The sequence below is a fragment of the Hylobates moloch genome, unplaced genomic scaffold, assembly GCF_009828535.3.
Source record: "Hylobates moloch isolate HMO894 unplaced genomic scaffold, HMol_V3 SCAFFOLD_12, whole genome shotgun sequence".
Lineage (NCBI taxonomy): Eukaryota > Metazoa > Chordata > Mammalia > Primates > Hylobatidae > Hylobates > Hylobates moloch.
The window spans coordinates 20,128,244-20,145,739 of NW_026652287.1; the positions used below are offsets into that span (position 1 = coordinate 20,128,244).

At 45.2% G+C, this 17,496-nt stretch overlaps 1 protein-coding gene across 3 annotated transcripts in view; it reads right to left on the reverse strand.

Annotated features, from left to right (window-relative positions):
• Positions 1-17,496, reverse strand: part of RPH3A (rabphilin 3A) — a 319,863-nt gene that overhangs the window by 108,456 nt on the left and 193,911 nt on the right. Inside the window, exons 1-2 of one of the 3 annotated variants that reach the window (XM_058425445.1) lie at positions 1,374-1,443; positions 717-837 (exon numbers count right to left, since the gene is read on the reverse strand). The gene's annotated coding sequence lies outside the window, so the exon portion shown is untranslated. The other 2 variants (XM_032168615.2, XM_032168616.2) reach the window with 2 other exon arrangements.

A 17,496-nucleotide genomic window follows, 5' to 3' on the forward strand; every position in this document is an offset into this window, starting at 1 on the left:
CACTTACAGGTTACACCACCTGTGAAAATAAAACATCATCTCCTCTGCAGGCAGTGGCTGCTCCCTTCTGGCCAGCCTGACCACTCATCCCAAGCAGAGTGTGGCCCTTTCCTGGCTCCCAGGTCTTCCATCTCAGGAAAGCATGAACAGCCAACCTCGCAAAAACCACCACAATTAAATTACACAGCTGTTCCTGGAAGAGGGTACAATCTAAGCTCTGTCCTGTGCAAATCTTACCCAGTGTGCCCAGGCAAAAGTTACCCTTCCAGTCTCAGGTGACCCCCTCCCCTCCAGGGATAAGCACTCACTTGCTAAGTCAGAATACCCAGAGTCCCTCCATGCCAGACTAGCCAGCCCCATGAAGGGTTAACTCTCTCAGAGAACTGCCGGCTACTTTCACCAGCTTCTGCTGCAAAGGAGAGGGCAAATTAGGCAGAAGCCACAATCTTGATCGAATTGCCTACAACATGAGCACATTTTAACCCCTCCCTGAGCACATTTTACCCCCTCCCTGGGCACTAAGCCAAAATCTCATTTGGCTTTGGGATGCCGCTTAGGTGATAAAACACTGCAGGATGTAGGCAAATAAGCATAGTCGTTCCTGGATACTCTTCTCCTCCCAACTACCCTTTACCCCACCAGCTCATGAACACACATCACAATTGGGATTCCAATACCCCTAGCCCATCTGCACAACCCAGGAGAATATCACTTACCGCGACGCTGGAGGATTGCAGGGGGAATGGGTGAGCCAAATTCTTGCCAAGTCCTCCCTTCCCTGCCGGGTAGGAAGACGCTAAGTCCCAATGACTTGGTTTAAAAGCTCAGCGGAGGTGCCTGAAAGAAAATTGTTCATTTGACTCTCCTACTCTTCCCAAAATAAAATCAAAGCACCAGTGCACACACATAGACACACACACATCAACTACCCCTAAATCATGCAGGACCAAGACAAAAAGAAATACCACTGCCAGAAGCGGAGAAAACTCGGACCAGCCAGTGAATCAGTGGACAAGGGACAGTGGCTCCCTCAGACTGTCCTCCACATGGATGAAGGCTTTCGCTCTGTAAGTCTCTCTCTCTCTCTCTCTCTCTCTCTCTCTCTCTCTTTCTCTCCCTTCTCCCTTCCTTTCCAGTCCGCGTAGGCAACTCCGGGCTGCTGGCAATAGACGAATCAATTGCTTCCCCAGAGCCGGTTTCTGCCACGGCTGCCACCACTACTGCAAAGCCCCGTGTGAGCAAGGGAAGCGGGGCGGCAGCTTCCCAGTGCAGGGGGAACCAAGCGGGAACCAAGCCTGCCTCCCACCCGTGATTTATGTGTGCGGTGCCTGGAGAAAGAAAGGTGGGAGGCCGGGAGGGGAGGTTGGGCGCACCAGAGATCCCAGCTGGTCGAAACGGCAACCAGGGGATTGGCGGTCAGCACCACGGACAGCGCTAAGATGCGGCGGAGGTGGGGATGGGCGGGAAGCAAACCCCTAGGCAGAGAAGTTAAGTAATTGGATGGTTAGAGCAGAGAAGGGGGAGTCCGGAGGGGTAGGGGACGGGACTTCTCGACATCACACAGTCTAGTCAGTGACAGCTTACCTACCACACACTTGTTCTAATACTGTCACTCACTCTCAGAGCAAAGGAGCTATAACTTCGCAGCCCCTGTCTCCCACACGCCCCCAGTCCTGCCTTGCTCCTCTCTGCTCAGACAAGAGCTTGGCCCCAGTGTGTGGGGCTCCCTAAGTGGTTTTTCCCCTCAAAGTTTCGCCCAGATGACCTGTCCTCACCCCCATTGCTGCAGATTTCTGACCTGTACCTGGAGTTTCTCAGAATTCAGAGCAGAAAAGCTGAGGCTTAAGAAATGGAAATTTCTAAGGGGCAGGGTGGCTTAGTTGAATAAGCACTTGACAGTTTTCTGGAAGTCAGATCCAGCCCCCTTACAACTCTGGAAAAGTCATTTAATGTTTCCAAGTCCCATCTGTAAAAATGATAATATAACGACCTTATTTTTCCTAAAGATAGGAAGCAAGAGGTTAAAATGCAACAATAACAATACTCAAGCTGTGAACTGCCATGATTTCATGATCCATAACCTGTCCTAAAACACAAATGTTTGGACAGAGCGATAAAGGAATGGACAGCCCACCTAGGATGGCATGTGCCAATCTCACCCTTCAGCATGTGGTTTGAGTAGAATGAAGGGAAATTTTAGGTCTAAATCAGACCAGTGAGCCTTGGCCAAAGACCCTTCCCCGAAAGATCCAGACTGGCTTTCTGAAGTGAAATCGCTATATGGACAACGAAATAAAAGTATCAAAAGGGGAAATATATAAAGATGAATGGATTACCATGGCTCCCAGTGCTCCAGATCTCAAGGGTCCTATTCCTCCTAACTTTGGGAAACGGCTCAAATTGGAAAAAGGCCAGGAAATCTCAAACAGACCAAGATCTGCTTAGAACTTCTCTGCAAAGTGAAAGAGAACTCTCTCTATTGGAGACTCATATCTAAAGCTTCCCAACCAGAGGGCCCAGGGTTAGCTACTACATTTGTAACTTACTTCTCCCCATGAGACCCAGGAGTAAAAATGAGAACATTTAGAGCTTCATTTAAGAAACAATTTTTTTAAGACAGTGTCTCTGCCAGGTACGGTGGCTCACGCCTGTAATCCCAGCACTTTGGGAGGCAGAGGCAGGTGGATTACCTAAGGTCAGGAGTTCGAGATCAGCCTGGCCAACATGGTGAAACCCCATCTCTACTAAAAATACAAAAAAATAGCTGGGCATGGTGGTGTGCACCTGTAATCCCAGCTACTCGGGATGGGGAGGCAGGAGAATCACATGAACCTGGGAGGCAGAGGCTACAGTGAGCCGAGGTTGCACCGTTGCACTCCAGCCTGGGCAACAAGAGTGAAACTCCATCTCAAAAAAAAAAAAAGACAGTGTCTCACTCTGTCACCCAAGCTGGAGTGCAGTGGTGCAATCACAGCTCACTGAAATCTTGAACTCCTGGGCTCAAGTGATCCTCCCACCCCAGCCTCTCCAGTAGCTAGGACTCAAGGTGCACACGAACATACCCTGCTAATTTTTCTTTTTTTTTTCTGCAGAGATGGGTCTCACTATATTGCCCCGGCTGGTCTCGAACTCCTGGCCTCAAATGATCCTCCTGCCTCAGTGGTAGTGGTGGTGGTGGTAGTAATTGTCATCACCATGGTAATCATAGTGATGATCATAGTGATGGTGTTGATTGACAATGATTATGCTGATGATGTTGATGGTGATGATTATGGTGGTGGTGGTGGCAATGATGGCAGCTATTGAAAACCTACTATGTGCCAGCCCTTCTGCTAGGAACTTTACATGTATCATCTTCTGAAGTCCTCACCATGACCCTTTCAGGACACTAGTATTATTCCCATCTTGCAAATGAGAAAACTTAGACTCAAGAAATAAAATTCCTTGCTCAAGGCTTCACAGTAAGTTACAGACATAGCATTCAAACTCAAGGTTGTATGATTCCAAAGAACATGCTCCAGGATGTCTCTCTCAGAGTCCATTTCAAATGCATTCTACAAGTTTGAGGGGAAAAATTTCATCGAATATTTTCTGGGATGATCCTGTGACATAAATTCAGTGTCCTCACTTTACAGATGGAGAAACTGGGGACCAGAGAGGAGAAGTGATTTGTCCATAGCCAAAGAGCTAGGAAGTAGCAGAGTTGAGTATAGAATGCAAGCCTTTCAGATGCCAGGACCTGTGGTCTATTGCCTAGGGCAGTCCCAGGCACATAGGAAACCCTCAATAAACAAGTTCGTTTGTTTTATTTGAGTCAGAGTCTTGCTCTGTCACACAGGCTGGAGTGCAGTGGTGAGATCTCACCTCACTGCAACCTCCACCTCCTGGATTCAAGAGGTTCTCATGCCTCAACCACCCAAATAGCTGGGACTACAGGCATGCGCCCCACGCCTGGCTAATTTTTGTATTTTTAGTAGAGATGGGGTTTCGCCATGTTGGTCAGGCTGGTCTCGAACTCCTGACCCCAAGCGACCTGCCCACGTCGATCTCCCAAAGTGCTGGGATTACGGGTGTGAGCCACCACACCTGGCTGCCTCAATAAACATTTGAAGAGTGATTCAAGAAGCCCAAGGAGAAATGAAAGTCATTTAGGATGCTGGTGGTGGAATCAGAACCCAAGTAGTTCCCAGGCCTCTTGGCTTCCAATTCCAAAGAATTTCTCACAGCTTCCCCGGCCATTAAGCATGTATTCTGGGAGGGCCTCTCATGAATTCAGCTCTCCCTTAGGGAATGACAATAGCTACCACCTGCTGCATACCTAAACACCTGCCATGTGTCAGGCATTGTACTAAGCACTTTACAGTGATTATCCCCACGCTTCACAACTACCTGAAGTGGGTGCTATTATTGCCCCATTTGCAGACAAGAAGATGAAGGTTCACACGGGTGATGTGAAGCCCCCAAGCTCACACAACCAAGGAGCAGCAGAGTCAGGGATGCAAATCTCAGGTCTGTCTGACTCCAAAGCCTGTGTTTTCACAACCCTGTCAGTTTTTTCTAAACCAGGCCCCCTAGAGGCCCCTGTGGACATGAAAAGAGGCCTCAACTGACCCTCCACTCTGGTTTCAACTAGAACAGTTAGTGGTGCTTTTAACTGTTTTGCATACTGGGCATCTGCCCAAGCCTTCATTGAAACAAGGACTTTGCAGCAAAATTAAAAAATAATAATATGGTTGAAACCGGAGCTCTGCACCCTCTCTGGTGACCACGCCATCTAGGAACTAGCCTTGTCTTGTCAGGGGACCTTGCTCCACCCTGCCCACCTCCCTGGTCACACTGCCAAACCCCCTTCTGTCCCGGGTGCTTCTGGAGAACCCTTTGTTCAAAGAACCAGCTGCTGCTGTAAGCTCTACCAGCCTGTGGCACTGCAGCAGGGAGACACCTCGAAACCCAGACTCCTCAAGGCTGAGCCCGGCCAGGGTCTGACGCTCTCGAGGCTTCATTCAATGACAGAACATTGCAAAGATTCCTCAGGCCCCAATTCAGCAAGCTGCCTTGCTCTACCCTTGTTTTATGGAGCAGAGGCAGCCCAGTAAGACTTTCCATCACCCCAAAGAGAATGGGAAATGATGATGGTAGTAATAGCTACAGCAACAAATGCTACCCACTACCTCCTGCACAATTTGTGTATGTGCAGCGGCATCATCTCGTCCTCCCAACAATCCCGTTTCAGAATGATAATGGTTTCATTTCTGTTTTATGAAACTGAGACTCCTAAAGCAACTAGCCTGAGGCCATTGAGTTCATAAGTGGTGAGACTGGAATTTGAACCAAGACCCTGTGAATTTATGACCATTATGCTATCTGGCATTCCTAATTCCTAATCATCTCTCCTTTTGCAGGGGGCAGGTTCTTACTATTTACCAGGTGCCACGCTTTATCTCCCCAGCACTATTCATGACTGACAACAGTGAAAGGAGGTTGTGTTGCGCTGTTTGCCTATTTTCAAGATGAGGAAATCGGACATGGAGAGCTCAAGTGACTTGCCCAAGATAACAGAGCTAGGAAGACAGGGAGAATGGGGTGTGAATCTGAACAGTTTATGTCAAGGTCCTCTGTGCTTTTCTGTCTCCCAAGGAAATGGGCACTGAGATAGCCCATTTCACTTAGCAAGTGTGGTAGGCAAAATAACGGCCCCAAAAGATGTCCACATTTTCATCCCCAAAAGGGGTTAATAGATTACCTTAAGTGGCAAGTGGGACTTTGCAAGTGTGATTAAGTTGAGGATCTTGAGGTGGGAAGATTATCCTGGGTTATTTGGGTGAATCCAATGTAATCACAAGGGTCCTTATAGGAGGGAGGCCAGAGGGCCAGAGTCAGAGAGGAAAGGTGTGGATGGAAGTATAGGGGGAGAGAGAGAAAGAGAGGTAGGGAGAGGTATGAAGATGCTTTGTTACTGGTCTTGAAGATGGTGGAAGAAGGTACCAGGTAGGGAATGTAGGCAGGCTCTAGAAAATGGAAAAGGTGAGGAAAAGAGTCTCCCCAAGAGCCTCCAGAAGGAACACAACCCCACTGCTGACACCTTGGTTTGAGGAATTCTGACCTCCAGGACTGTAAGATAATTAACCTGTGTTATCTTCAGCCACAAAGTTCGTGGTTACTTGTTACAGCAGCATAGGAAACCAATACAGCAAGTCTGCCAGGGGACCCTACATTAAGAAGCCCATAGCAAATCAGCTTTAGGAATCACGACTGAGCTCCCTCTTAGACAAAGAACCCAATGTTTCAATCATACTACAACCTGTTCTGAACAATACCATGTGTGTGCCCTACAAGAGAAAGGACACATGCTCAAAGCTTTAGCCTGAACACTGGGCTTTGTCGCTGGATGACACTGCTAGGGCATCCATGCCTTCTTCACTCCCTCCTCCTTCTCCTTTAAGAGCCTCCAGGGAAATGCTACTGTCAGGGACACAAAAGGGAAGAAATGTCACAGGGCAGCTTTCCAGGAGCACAACTCATCACAGGGAATTGGTCAAAGATAGAACAAGTAAATGAAACAGAGAGATTGGCGTGCAAGAGAAAGAGAACATGAGACAGAGACAGAAAGGGTTGCTGGGTCCCTGAGATTGGCCTATGTGCACTGACAAATCCCTTCCCACAAGGAAAAGGGCAATCGTGGGGAAGCCCACTAACCTCCTTAGGAAAAGACACAGTAGGACTTGGCGAAGCAAGCTTTCAAGACAAGTCAACAAGTCTTATTTATTAATCAGTCAATGCCGCATTGTCAGGCAAGGTTCTGCCAGGGGAAGGGAACTTGGACTTGCCTTCTCTGATACTCGGAGTTTGATTTCAGCTCCCCTACTTCCCAGTTTGGGACCTTGGCATGTCACTGGCATGCTCCGAACCTCAGTCTCCTCAACTATAAAATGGGACCACCATACCTTCCCCGCTCATCTCCTGAAGCAGCCAGGATGTTTCACTGAGCTAATGAATAGGAATGAGTTTCGTATACTCTAAATGATGAATAATAGCTACCATTTACTGAGTGTCTACTGTGTGCTGCATGCTTATCCAGACTCCTATCCTCAAAGAATGTAGCCAAAACGTCCAGCCCAAAATGACCATAAGTAAGGGGAAAAGGACAGCAACGGCAGAGATGGCATAATGAAATGGTTAAGAGGCCAGGTTCTAGAGCTAGGCTGCCAGTGTTCAAATCTGACTCTACTACATGCAAACTGTGTGACCTTGAGGAAGTTACTAAACCTGCCTTTCCTTCAGTTTCTCTGTCTGCAAAGCAAATGATAGCACTTCCTCATATGGTTGTTGTTAGGATCACATTAGCTAATATATGTTAAAGCACTTAGAGCAGAGCCCGGCACATAAGCAGCCCCATGTCTGTCATCTTTATTCATTATCATTGCCATTGTGATTATTATTTATTATGAAAGAGAGGTATCTTCCAACGAGTGATACACGTTGTGCTGAGATCCAAAAGATGAAGTTAGGTATTCTAAGGATGTTTATTTTTTCAATGTTTAGATGTTACATTTTTACTTTAAAGCACATTAGAAAATGATTATATTCCCACTTACAGCAGTGACATAATGTCATTTCCATCACCTCCATAGCATTATCTGCCCTGAAATCTGAAAATCAGTCAGTCCTGAAATCATTCCTCTGGGTATGCTAGGTTTGCCTAACTACGCTCTGCCCCCCACCATGCAGCTGTATCTCTCTCTTTTTTTTTTTTTTTTTTTTTTTGAGATGGAGTTTCACTTTTGTTGCCCAGGCTGGAGTTCAATGGCACAATCTCGGCTCACTGCAACCTCTGCCTCCTGGGTTCAAGTGATTCTCCTGCCTCAGCCTCCCAAGTAGCTGGGATTACAGGCATGCACCACCACGCCTGGCTAATTTTGTATTTTTAGTAGAGATGGGGTTTCTCCATATTGGTCAGGTTGGTCTCGAACTCCCAACCTCAGGTGATCCATCCGCCTCAGCCTCCCAAAGTGCTGGGATTATAGGGGTAAGCCACCTCACCCGGCCATAGCTGTATCTCTTAAGGCCAGCTTCCCAGTGAAGCCAGTAAGTCCCAAAACACAATCTTAGGCCAAAAGAATAAAGTAAGCACATAGAACCTTTCCTCTCCCAGGTCCTCTCCAGAATCTGAATCTGTTTCTAGCCTGTAACAAATAAATAGCTGACACTTATTGAAGGCTGACTGCATTTTCCTCATCTGAACTCCTACAACAGAACCTCACCTTCTCCCTGTGTCCACCCTACATTATAACTGGCTCCCCCACCAGACTGGACATTCCAAGAACACAGCTCAGTCTTGTGTATTTCTGAGTTCTCAGGGCCCAGAACAAATCTGATGCCTGGTCAATGTTGAATAAACGAATTATTCTTGGACCTTTTGATGCTTGCATCTTTTGTCTTCCTGGAATCTCATAAAACTCACTGGCGTCTGACCACCCCAAATTGCATGTTTAGTTACCATAAATGAGATATGACCATAGTTCATGGGGTTCTGCAAGGAACCCTGTATCTTCAAGATGCTGCTGTTTTTGAACAATTTTAGGGGAACCTGGGATAGATCATCACCTCAGAAGAGCAATACTGGAGTGGCTGCTGCAGGGAGAGGGCTGAATAAGAGGGGAGAGGCTGGAAAACCTGCCTGGGGGTGAGGTTGGACCTGAGCTGGACTGAATTTGAACAAGTGAAAAGAAGAGTAAGGAACAGCAGCTTGAGGAGAAAGTTCAGATGTCTTTATGCCCAGTAAGGTATTAAGGATGAAAGGGGCTGATATTTGCTGGAAGATTCTACATTTTCTACCCACCCCCACCCCAGCTGTATTGAATCTACATTTTCAAAAGGAGCTTTAAGTTCTGATGGAAAATGAATGAATTCATAAAGGAGTGACCCCAGGCAGTGTGACTGGAGATGGGGAAGTCAAGAGAGAGAGAAATAGTTCCAGGTAGGTCTTTCAAAGCACTCCTCCAAGAAGATCCTCTCAAGTCCCTAGTTTGCTTTTCCCTGGAAATGAATAAACCAGACTCCTCATCTCCGCTGTGGACATATAACCGTCAAAGCCTCCTAGAAATAAGCCAGTATTAAGGAGGGAGCAGAGGAAAAGCTGGCTTCCCACTTAGTGGCTAAGACACTCACCAAGCGCCTAGCAGAATAACTGAGAGGGAGCTGGCTTTGAGTCCCACCTTTTCCACTCGCTGGTTGTGTGAACTTGGGCGAGTCACTTTACCTCTCTGTGCCTAAGCCTCATTGTCTGTAAAATGAGGATACTACTAATATGTACAACATTCATTTCTTGGAATTATTCAATGAGATAAAATATATAAAGGGCTTGGCACATAGTAGGTGCCCAACACATTAGCTACTACTATGTTATTACCTCCACTTTATTCATTTTTTATTGTTATCCTGTGTCAGATGCTGGAGATACCAAAATGACTAAGACTCCACCCTTGCAAGCTACCGGCCAGTGGAGATACAGAAAAACGTGACAGGAGTGTGACAAGTGTGGCAAGAGTTATAAAAGGGATGTGGGAGGCAGAGCATAGAGAATGTTTATTTCTATTATGCATACGAGGTGGGAAGGAAGAGACTGGACAAGGTTACCTCCACAGGAGACCAGGAAAGCAGGGTAGGGGGTAGGGGGATGCCACGTAACCAATCTCTCAATACCCTGAGCACCTCTTCTTCCCGACTCCAGCACTGACTCCAACATCTGGGGAGCTTCTCTCCTCCAAGGAGACTTCTCAGCCTCACACTTACGTAATCCTAACGTGACACGACAGATACCCAGCAGGCTTGAAGAATGGAGAGACGAGCTCACCCCACCATTCCCGCTTGGCCAAGCAGGGAAGGCAGTGACAAGTGCTGCAGAAATGGTGAGAGCCCACCTCTCAGGCAGCAGGTGGCAAGGGAAACTGGCACAGCCTCTCTGAAGGGTGATCTAACACTGTGTGTCCAAAATCTAAAGACATTACACATACCTACCATGTGACCCATGAGACTCTGTCCAGGAATTTAACCTAAGGAAATAATTAGATGTATATGCAGAGATGATCGTCACAGAATCACTTACACTAATGACAAATTGGAAACAAGCTAAGTGTCTGACAACAGGGGGTCATTTAAATAAATAGTGGCATATCCCATACCAGGGGAAGTGAAGCAGCTCCACACCAGAATAGTCTTGGTATATCCATGAAAAGCTGTAATCTCTTTATTAAAAAGAAAATGAGGAGAAATAGAAAAGATGACTCCATTCATAAATACGGTCCCTGGGCAGAGAGAAATACCTAAAAGTCCCTTCCACGTGCATTTCCTATTCTTCCTTCAAGATCCTGGTCAGTCACTCATCTATTCACTCAACAAGCATATGTTGACGACTGATTTATGCCAGGTACTAAGAATACAGAAAGACCAAAAAGTGATACCATCCCTGTTCTTGCCAAGCTTAGAGACCAAAAGATCACTTCCTCCAAGGAGACCTCCCTGATTACACCAGTCCAGATTGAAGCTCCTCTTTTCTGATTCCTGGTAGTCTCCCCAGAGTTTACGAAGGACGATAACAACAAATTCCCAAGACTTCAGCTAAGTTCTTTACATTCGGGATATTGTTTAATACTCAGAGTGACCCTGGAAAATAGATCCTAAAATTAATCTCCATTTCTCAGATGAGAAGACTGAGCCTCATGCATTAGCAGGTAATCAAGCAGGGGCTTAGCTCACATTTGTCTGATGTCAGAGCCCATGCTCTTAAGCATTGTGTTGTATTGAATAAATGCTGAAAGGCCTGCATGGGACAGGAACAGAATATCTGTCCACTCTCCCCGGGACCCATCCCAAACTGCTCCCAATATAGTTGGATCCTCCTCTTCTCTGCCCCCATTGCACATAATTCAGCTTCCATAATAGCCTGTATCCTTCCATCATGATCCCCAGCGTGGGAAAGTGGGAGAGACATCTGACCACCGTGAATTGCATGTTTAGTTATCAGCAACGGAGTATGTCAGTAACTAAGGGATTCTGCAAGAAGCTCCGTGTTTTCTAGATGCTTCGCTCTTTGAATAGGAAGACCTACCTTCAGCCCCTACTTCTGAAGGTAATAAAAATCATCATGAAAATGCCAATGTTATCTGGAAGAAATACTCCTTTCTAGTTTGCAAGATTACGTTTATCGGCTTATCCTTAACAGGTGAAAGAGATTTGAGAGAATGGACACAGGTTAGGTAAGTTTTGAAGGAAGAAGAGAAAACCTAGGGGACATGAGATGTTTTCACAAAAATGAGGCCTACAGAGGGAAAGAACAGGCACTGGGGCCTCCAAAAGCAGGGAGGGTGGGAGGGGTGAGGATTGAAAAATTACCCATGGGGTACAGTTTTTACTATTTGGGTGATGGCTACACTAGAAGCCCAAACCTAACCATAATGCAATACATCCATGTAACAAACCTGCCCGTGTACCCCCTCAATCAACAAAATTTTTTAAAGATGAGGCCAACATAAGCCCCCAAAAGAGAGGCATTATGAGAGTGCTGGTTACATAAAGGGGAGAAGAGGAAGAACAGATAAGGAATACAGAAAGAGATACTGAAAGAAAATTTTGCCAATTTCACTGAAGACCTCAGCAGGGCCATGTTCACTCTGAAGACTCTGGGGACGAATCTGTTCCAGGCCTCTCTCCCAGCTTCTGGCAGTGGCCGACAGTCCTTGCAGTTTCTTGGCTTGTGGCTGCTTCACTCCAATCTCTGCCTCCATCACCCCGTGACCTTCTTCCCTCTGTCTCTTTTACGTCTGTGTCCATTTCTCTCTTTGTATGATGACACGAATCATATTGGATTTAGGGCTCACCCTAATCCAGGATGACCTCACCTTAACCTGAGTGTTTATATCTGCAAGGACTCTATTTCTAAATAAGGTCACATTCTGCGGTTCTGAGCAGACGTGGATTTTAGGGGGACATTATTCAACCCTCCATACAGTGGAAGTGTGATGGGTATGGAGATGGTGGTCAGAGTGTGAGTCCACTTCTTCACTAACTAGCGAAGCCGCCTTGGATAAATCACAATCAGCCCTACCTCACCTTCTCCATCTGTACAATGGAATGGGGTGATAATCGTATTATTAAACTAAGCTGACAGCTATAAAAACACCTTTTAATCTATATGATACTGTATGAACATGAGTTATTATATAGTGGCCATGAGAAAGTACTTTGCAGACCTGCAGCTACAGGAAGCTTAATTGACCGAAGGCCCCAGCTGCTGCACTCTCAAATCCATCAGTGCAAATGAGGCCATGCTTCCTATGGGCAGCTCCCAGTCAATAACGGAATGCTGCAGGGACACTAAAACCGGCCTGTCCCTAGGAGACATGGCACTCCTCCGACAGAGACTTTGGCTGGAGGACTCCTCCACACCTTGCTGAAGCGCCTTTAGGCTGCATGAGAGTCTAGGACACTCGGTCCCAGCCTTCTTTCCCTCTCCCCTTCACTTGGGGGTCCAGCGGCTCCTTATGCCTTCTCTGGCCGCCTCCCTATTTTCTCCCAGCAGCCTTTCCCCTAATCAAATCTTACCACATCTATTCCTGTCTTGGTGTCTGTTTCCCGGAGGACCCAGAATAGCCCATTGTCCCAAAGACTTTCTGCTACCTTTGCCAGGTAAGCACGCATTCCCTGTTCCTGACTGTCCTTCTGGTAAACCACCTCTTCCCCACAGTCAGTCCTTTTGGGTGGAGGTTTGGGTGGAGCTGATGCCTCCCTATACTCCAGGAGTTAGCACATGTCCATGCCTAATTAATCCATCTATCTCATCCCCTGGCCACAATGATTAATGCAAAGAAGGGCATGTGGCCCAGTGCAAGCCAATGAGATTTCTATCTGAAACTTTTGCAGACATTCTTAGGAAAGAGGCATATCATTTTCATCGGGGTTGCTAAGTTGCTACAATGTAAGCCTGGGGCTGCCAAGGGGCTTCTTTGTATCCTCCAGCCTGAAGTTGATGCCTATGCAAAAGAGAGAGAGCAATGTAAGAAACTGATTCCTGATGCCATTATATGAGCACCTGAATCCAGCCATGCCTGAAACCCCCACACTTTTCCATGACGTAAGACAGTATGTTCCCTTGCCTTTTGTTGTTGTTTTGCTTTGCTTTAGCCTATTCGAATTGTGTTCCAACTAAAAAAAATTAAATTCATATATTTCCTGACATTATTCTTCAAAGTGCTGGCCAGAGAATGAGATTATGGCTTCTGGAACTACAAAGTCAAGTAAACATTGAGGATAGGCAAAATGGATTCTTTTAATTCTATGTGTGAACTACTTTCAGGGTGTCAGAAGGATTAAAGAGAAAAAAGAAACAACTAAAGAAGCATCAGTGGGAGCCAGTTTGGCTTTAGGCTGCTTTTTAAAGAAAGCCTCTCCATAATTAGGATTTCCAAATATAATCTGTCTCTCATTTGACAGAACCCAATACCTAGATAGCTACTTCTAAAAATAAGGGAAACTAAAATCTGTTTTTTGATGAATCACTAACACATTTCATCTCTGGCTCTTCTTGTGTTTGGGGATGGAACTCAGAAGAAGGTGTTTCCCTTCTTTTAAAAAAATTAAGATTGGTGGGAATTTCTGTCAATAAATTTGTTATGCTCTTCTCCCCAAATGTGAATTCTTCCTGTGAATGCTGGTGCCTCCCATATGGAAGAGAAGCTGATGTCAGGTCTATGCATTTACCACTGTTGAGGTTTATCCTACATGACAAAAAGCATTTTGGAGATTCTTTCCTTGTCAATAAACAGAAGCTCCAACAAAGCCAAGGCCCAGCAATACCTTTTATCCTAGCTCAGCCAAAAAAGCACCCATCCTGCTGCGGTATTGTGAGCAAGACTATAGAATTTAGCAAAATTGCTGCCTGTGCTACATTTCTGACTCAAGGCTCAATCTCTCTCCTTTGGAAGTAAAAATAAACAATATCCTATTCATGTTCAGCCGCTAGCATCACTAATTAACATAAGAAAACCAAACTTCACTAGGCAATTAACTCCCCTTTCTTGAGTAAATGCAGATGGCAAACAGAGGGCCTGTCTCATGTCAGGACCCTTCAGCCCCTACTTCAGAGATATCTCCATCCCTGGCACAGCTTTGATGGCAAAAAGCAGAGGCACCTACATGTTCTTTAAATAGATCGCTGTCTTGCTGCCTTGACAGCTAATGGCCAGAGGAGGCTAACACACAGTGGCATCTGCATTCACAAAATCAAGGAAGTTTTCCATCAACAGACTTGCTCTTTTATTAAGAGGAAAAGTAATCAGGCATGGAGAAGCAGAAGCTACTAGGGGATTTGAACCTCTGAACTGCATTGAGCAGATGCACAGGGATGAGGAGGACCCAAATTAATAATAATATTAACATTGATGATCACAACAGCAGCAGCAGCAAGGGCTAATATTTGCTGAGTGCCTCCTGTAAACCTGACTCGAAATCACTGCTTTATATGCATGATCTCACTGAATTCTCACAATAACTCTAAGAAGTAGGTGCTAATATTATCTCTGCATAAATAGATGAGTGTGGTAGATTGGTTGCAAAAATGGCCTTAATTCTTCCTTTCCCTGTACCCATGCCCCTTGCAACGTGACTTCACATTGCAATGTAATTTTGTGGCTCTGCCCATTAAGAGACGGAGTTAACTTCTCCATCCTTTCAATTGAGTTTGACCTGTGCTTCCTTTGGCCAATAGAATGCTATGAGCCTAGACATTAAGAGGCCTTGCACTTTCTTTTTTTTTTTTTTTTTTTTTTTTTTTTTGAGATGGAGTCTCACTCTGTCACCCAGGCTGGAGTGCAGTGGCATGATCTCGGCTCACTGCAAGCTCCACCTCCCGGGTTCACGTCATTCTCCTGCCTCAGCCTCCCGAGTAGCTGGGACTACAGGCGCCCACTACCACGCCCGGCTAATTTTTTGTATTTTTAGTAGAGACGGGGTTTCATCATGTTAGCCAGGATGGTCTTGATCTCCTGACCTTGTGATCCTCCCGCCTCAGCCTCCCAAAGTGCTGGGATTACAGGCGTGAGCCATCGTGCCCAGCTGGCTTTGCACTTTCTCTTTCTATCTCTCTCTCTCTCTCTCATCCCTGCCTCTACTATGACAATAAATCCAAGCTAGCCTGCTGGAAGATGAGAAGCCACATAAGATAGAACCAAGGCTTCCTAACCAGGGCCATCTTAGACCAGCCAGTTCCCAGAGACTCACAAACTAATTGCAGACCTATCATCAAGCTGAGCAAGATAGCCAAGTTCCTCCCCAGATCAGCATGACTGCCCAGCCAACCTATAGACTAGTGAGCAATAAGAGCATGTCTATTGTTATATGCTACGGGGGTTTTGTAGTTGTTTCCTACACAGCACTATTGTAGCAATAGATAACTGATACAATGAGGAAACTAAGTCATAGAGAAATTAAAGTGACTTCTTAGCAGACTTCTTCACTCATAGTAGATATTCAATAAATATTAGTTAAATGAGTAAATGAATGATTAAATGATTTGGAAACCAAGTCTAGGTCTGTCTGACACCACGGTCTGGGCATTTGACCAATAAGCTATACCAGAATGTACATTTCTAACCTATGCCAGTTTCTTCCCTTTTAAAAACCACCCAGCACAGTACCTGACTCAATAAATCCTCTTTCCTTTCATTTCTCCCTCACCCCTGATTTCTACTCAGTCAATTTAACATAATCCCTGCTTTATTATAAAGTCCCCAGAGAAAGGGGGAAATGTAAGTACAGATAAAAGATGTGTTTGACACAATTATAATCTACTCCTGGAAAAGGACCATGTTTCTTTGCAACCTTTCTCTGTATTTTATGTATTACATATAGCTGGATTTCTCCCTACCACCACTGCCCAATTTTTATCTTTATCTTTTAGCTGGTGAGTTTAGACCATTTGTATCTATGATTACTGCTATATTTGAAGTTCATTCTGTCATCTGATTTTGTATTTTCTGTTTACTCTGCCTTGTCCATGGTTCCCTCCCCTGCCTTTCCTGTCTTCTATTTCTCCCACTGCTAGTTTAGAAGTTATATTCTATTCCTATTCTTTCAGAAGTTACCTTCCATTTTTTAATATGCTTGTGTGACTTAATCTAAAATGAATCAATTTCTCTACCCTCATCCAAGACAATATAAAGGTCTTAGAGTAGTTGAATTCTAATCTCTCCCTACTGACATACACATCTAGCACTGTCTTTCTATATCCCTCAAAGTAGTCGCCCCTGGATTCCCAGGACCTAACACAGTGCCTGGCACATGGTACGTGCACAGCAAATTCTTGGTGGATGAATGGATCCTTAGCATTTGCTTATTATTACACTTAAACATATGTTATGTTCCCTTTGTTTTGGTATTCATGTTTGTTTTATTCAATAGCCTGTGGTTTTTTCCAAACTTTTTTGATTTTTTGTTTTTGTTTTTAGTTCTGGGGTACATGTGCAGGATGTGCAGTTTTGTTACATAGGTAAACACGGGCCATAATGGTTTACTGCACCTGTCAACCCATCATCTAGGTATTAAGACCAGCATGCATTAGCCATCCTTCCTAATACTCTCCCTCCCCTTAACCCCACCCCTCAACAGGTCCCAGTGTGTGTCGTTTCCATATGCTATGTTCTTATAGACAATTTTATATTCTTCGAAGGATTTTTTTTTATTTTTAAGTTCTAGGGTACATGTGTAGGCTGCGCAGGTTTGTTACATAGGTAAACATGTGCCATGCTGGCTTGCTGCACAGATCATCCCATCACCTAGATATTAAACCCGGCATGCACTGGCTATTTTTCCTACTGCTCTCCTCCCCCTACCTCACCCCACAACCTGCCCCAGTGTGTGTTGTTCCCCTCCCTGTGTCCATGTGTTCTCATTGTTCAGCTCCCACTTATAAGTGAGAACATGTGGTGTTTGGTTTTCTGTTCCTGCGTTAGTTTGCTGAGGATAATGGCTTCCAGCTCCATCCATGTGCAAAGGACATGATCTCGTTCCTTTCTGAGGCTGCCTACAAAGGATTTTCATTCTCACCAACCCAAATCTTTCAAAGAAAGAAGTGGAGCTATTATAATGAGGATGTGAGGCTAAGAAACTTGGTGTCTTGAGAGAGTCACAAACCAGGGAGAGGAAACTCCAGGGTGTGAACCCAGTTCTCCAGACTCTCAACCTAGTGCTCTCATCTATATCCAGGACACTGGCAGCTGGATAAGGTTTAATGTTCTCTTTCCATAAATATTTTAGTTACATTTAATCAGCATAATACATTATGTGTCAGTGACAATCTGGAAACTTATCTTTGATGCCTGAGAGAACTCCCCATTCATTCCAACCTCTTTGCTTTTATTTTTAAAATTTTAATCCAAAATATCTATCTATCTCTGTACATATACATATATAGATATACCTCTTTATATATCTGTGTGTGTGTAT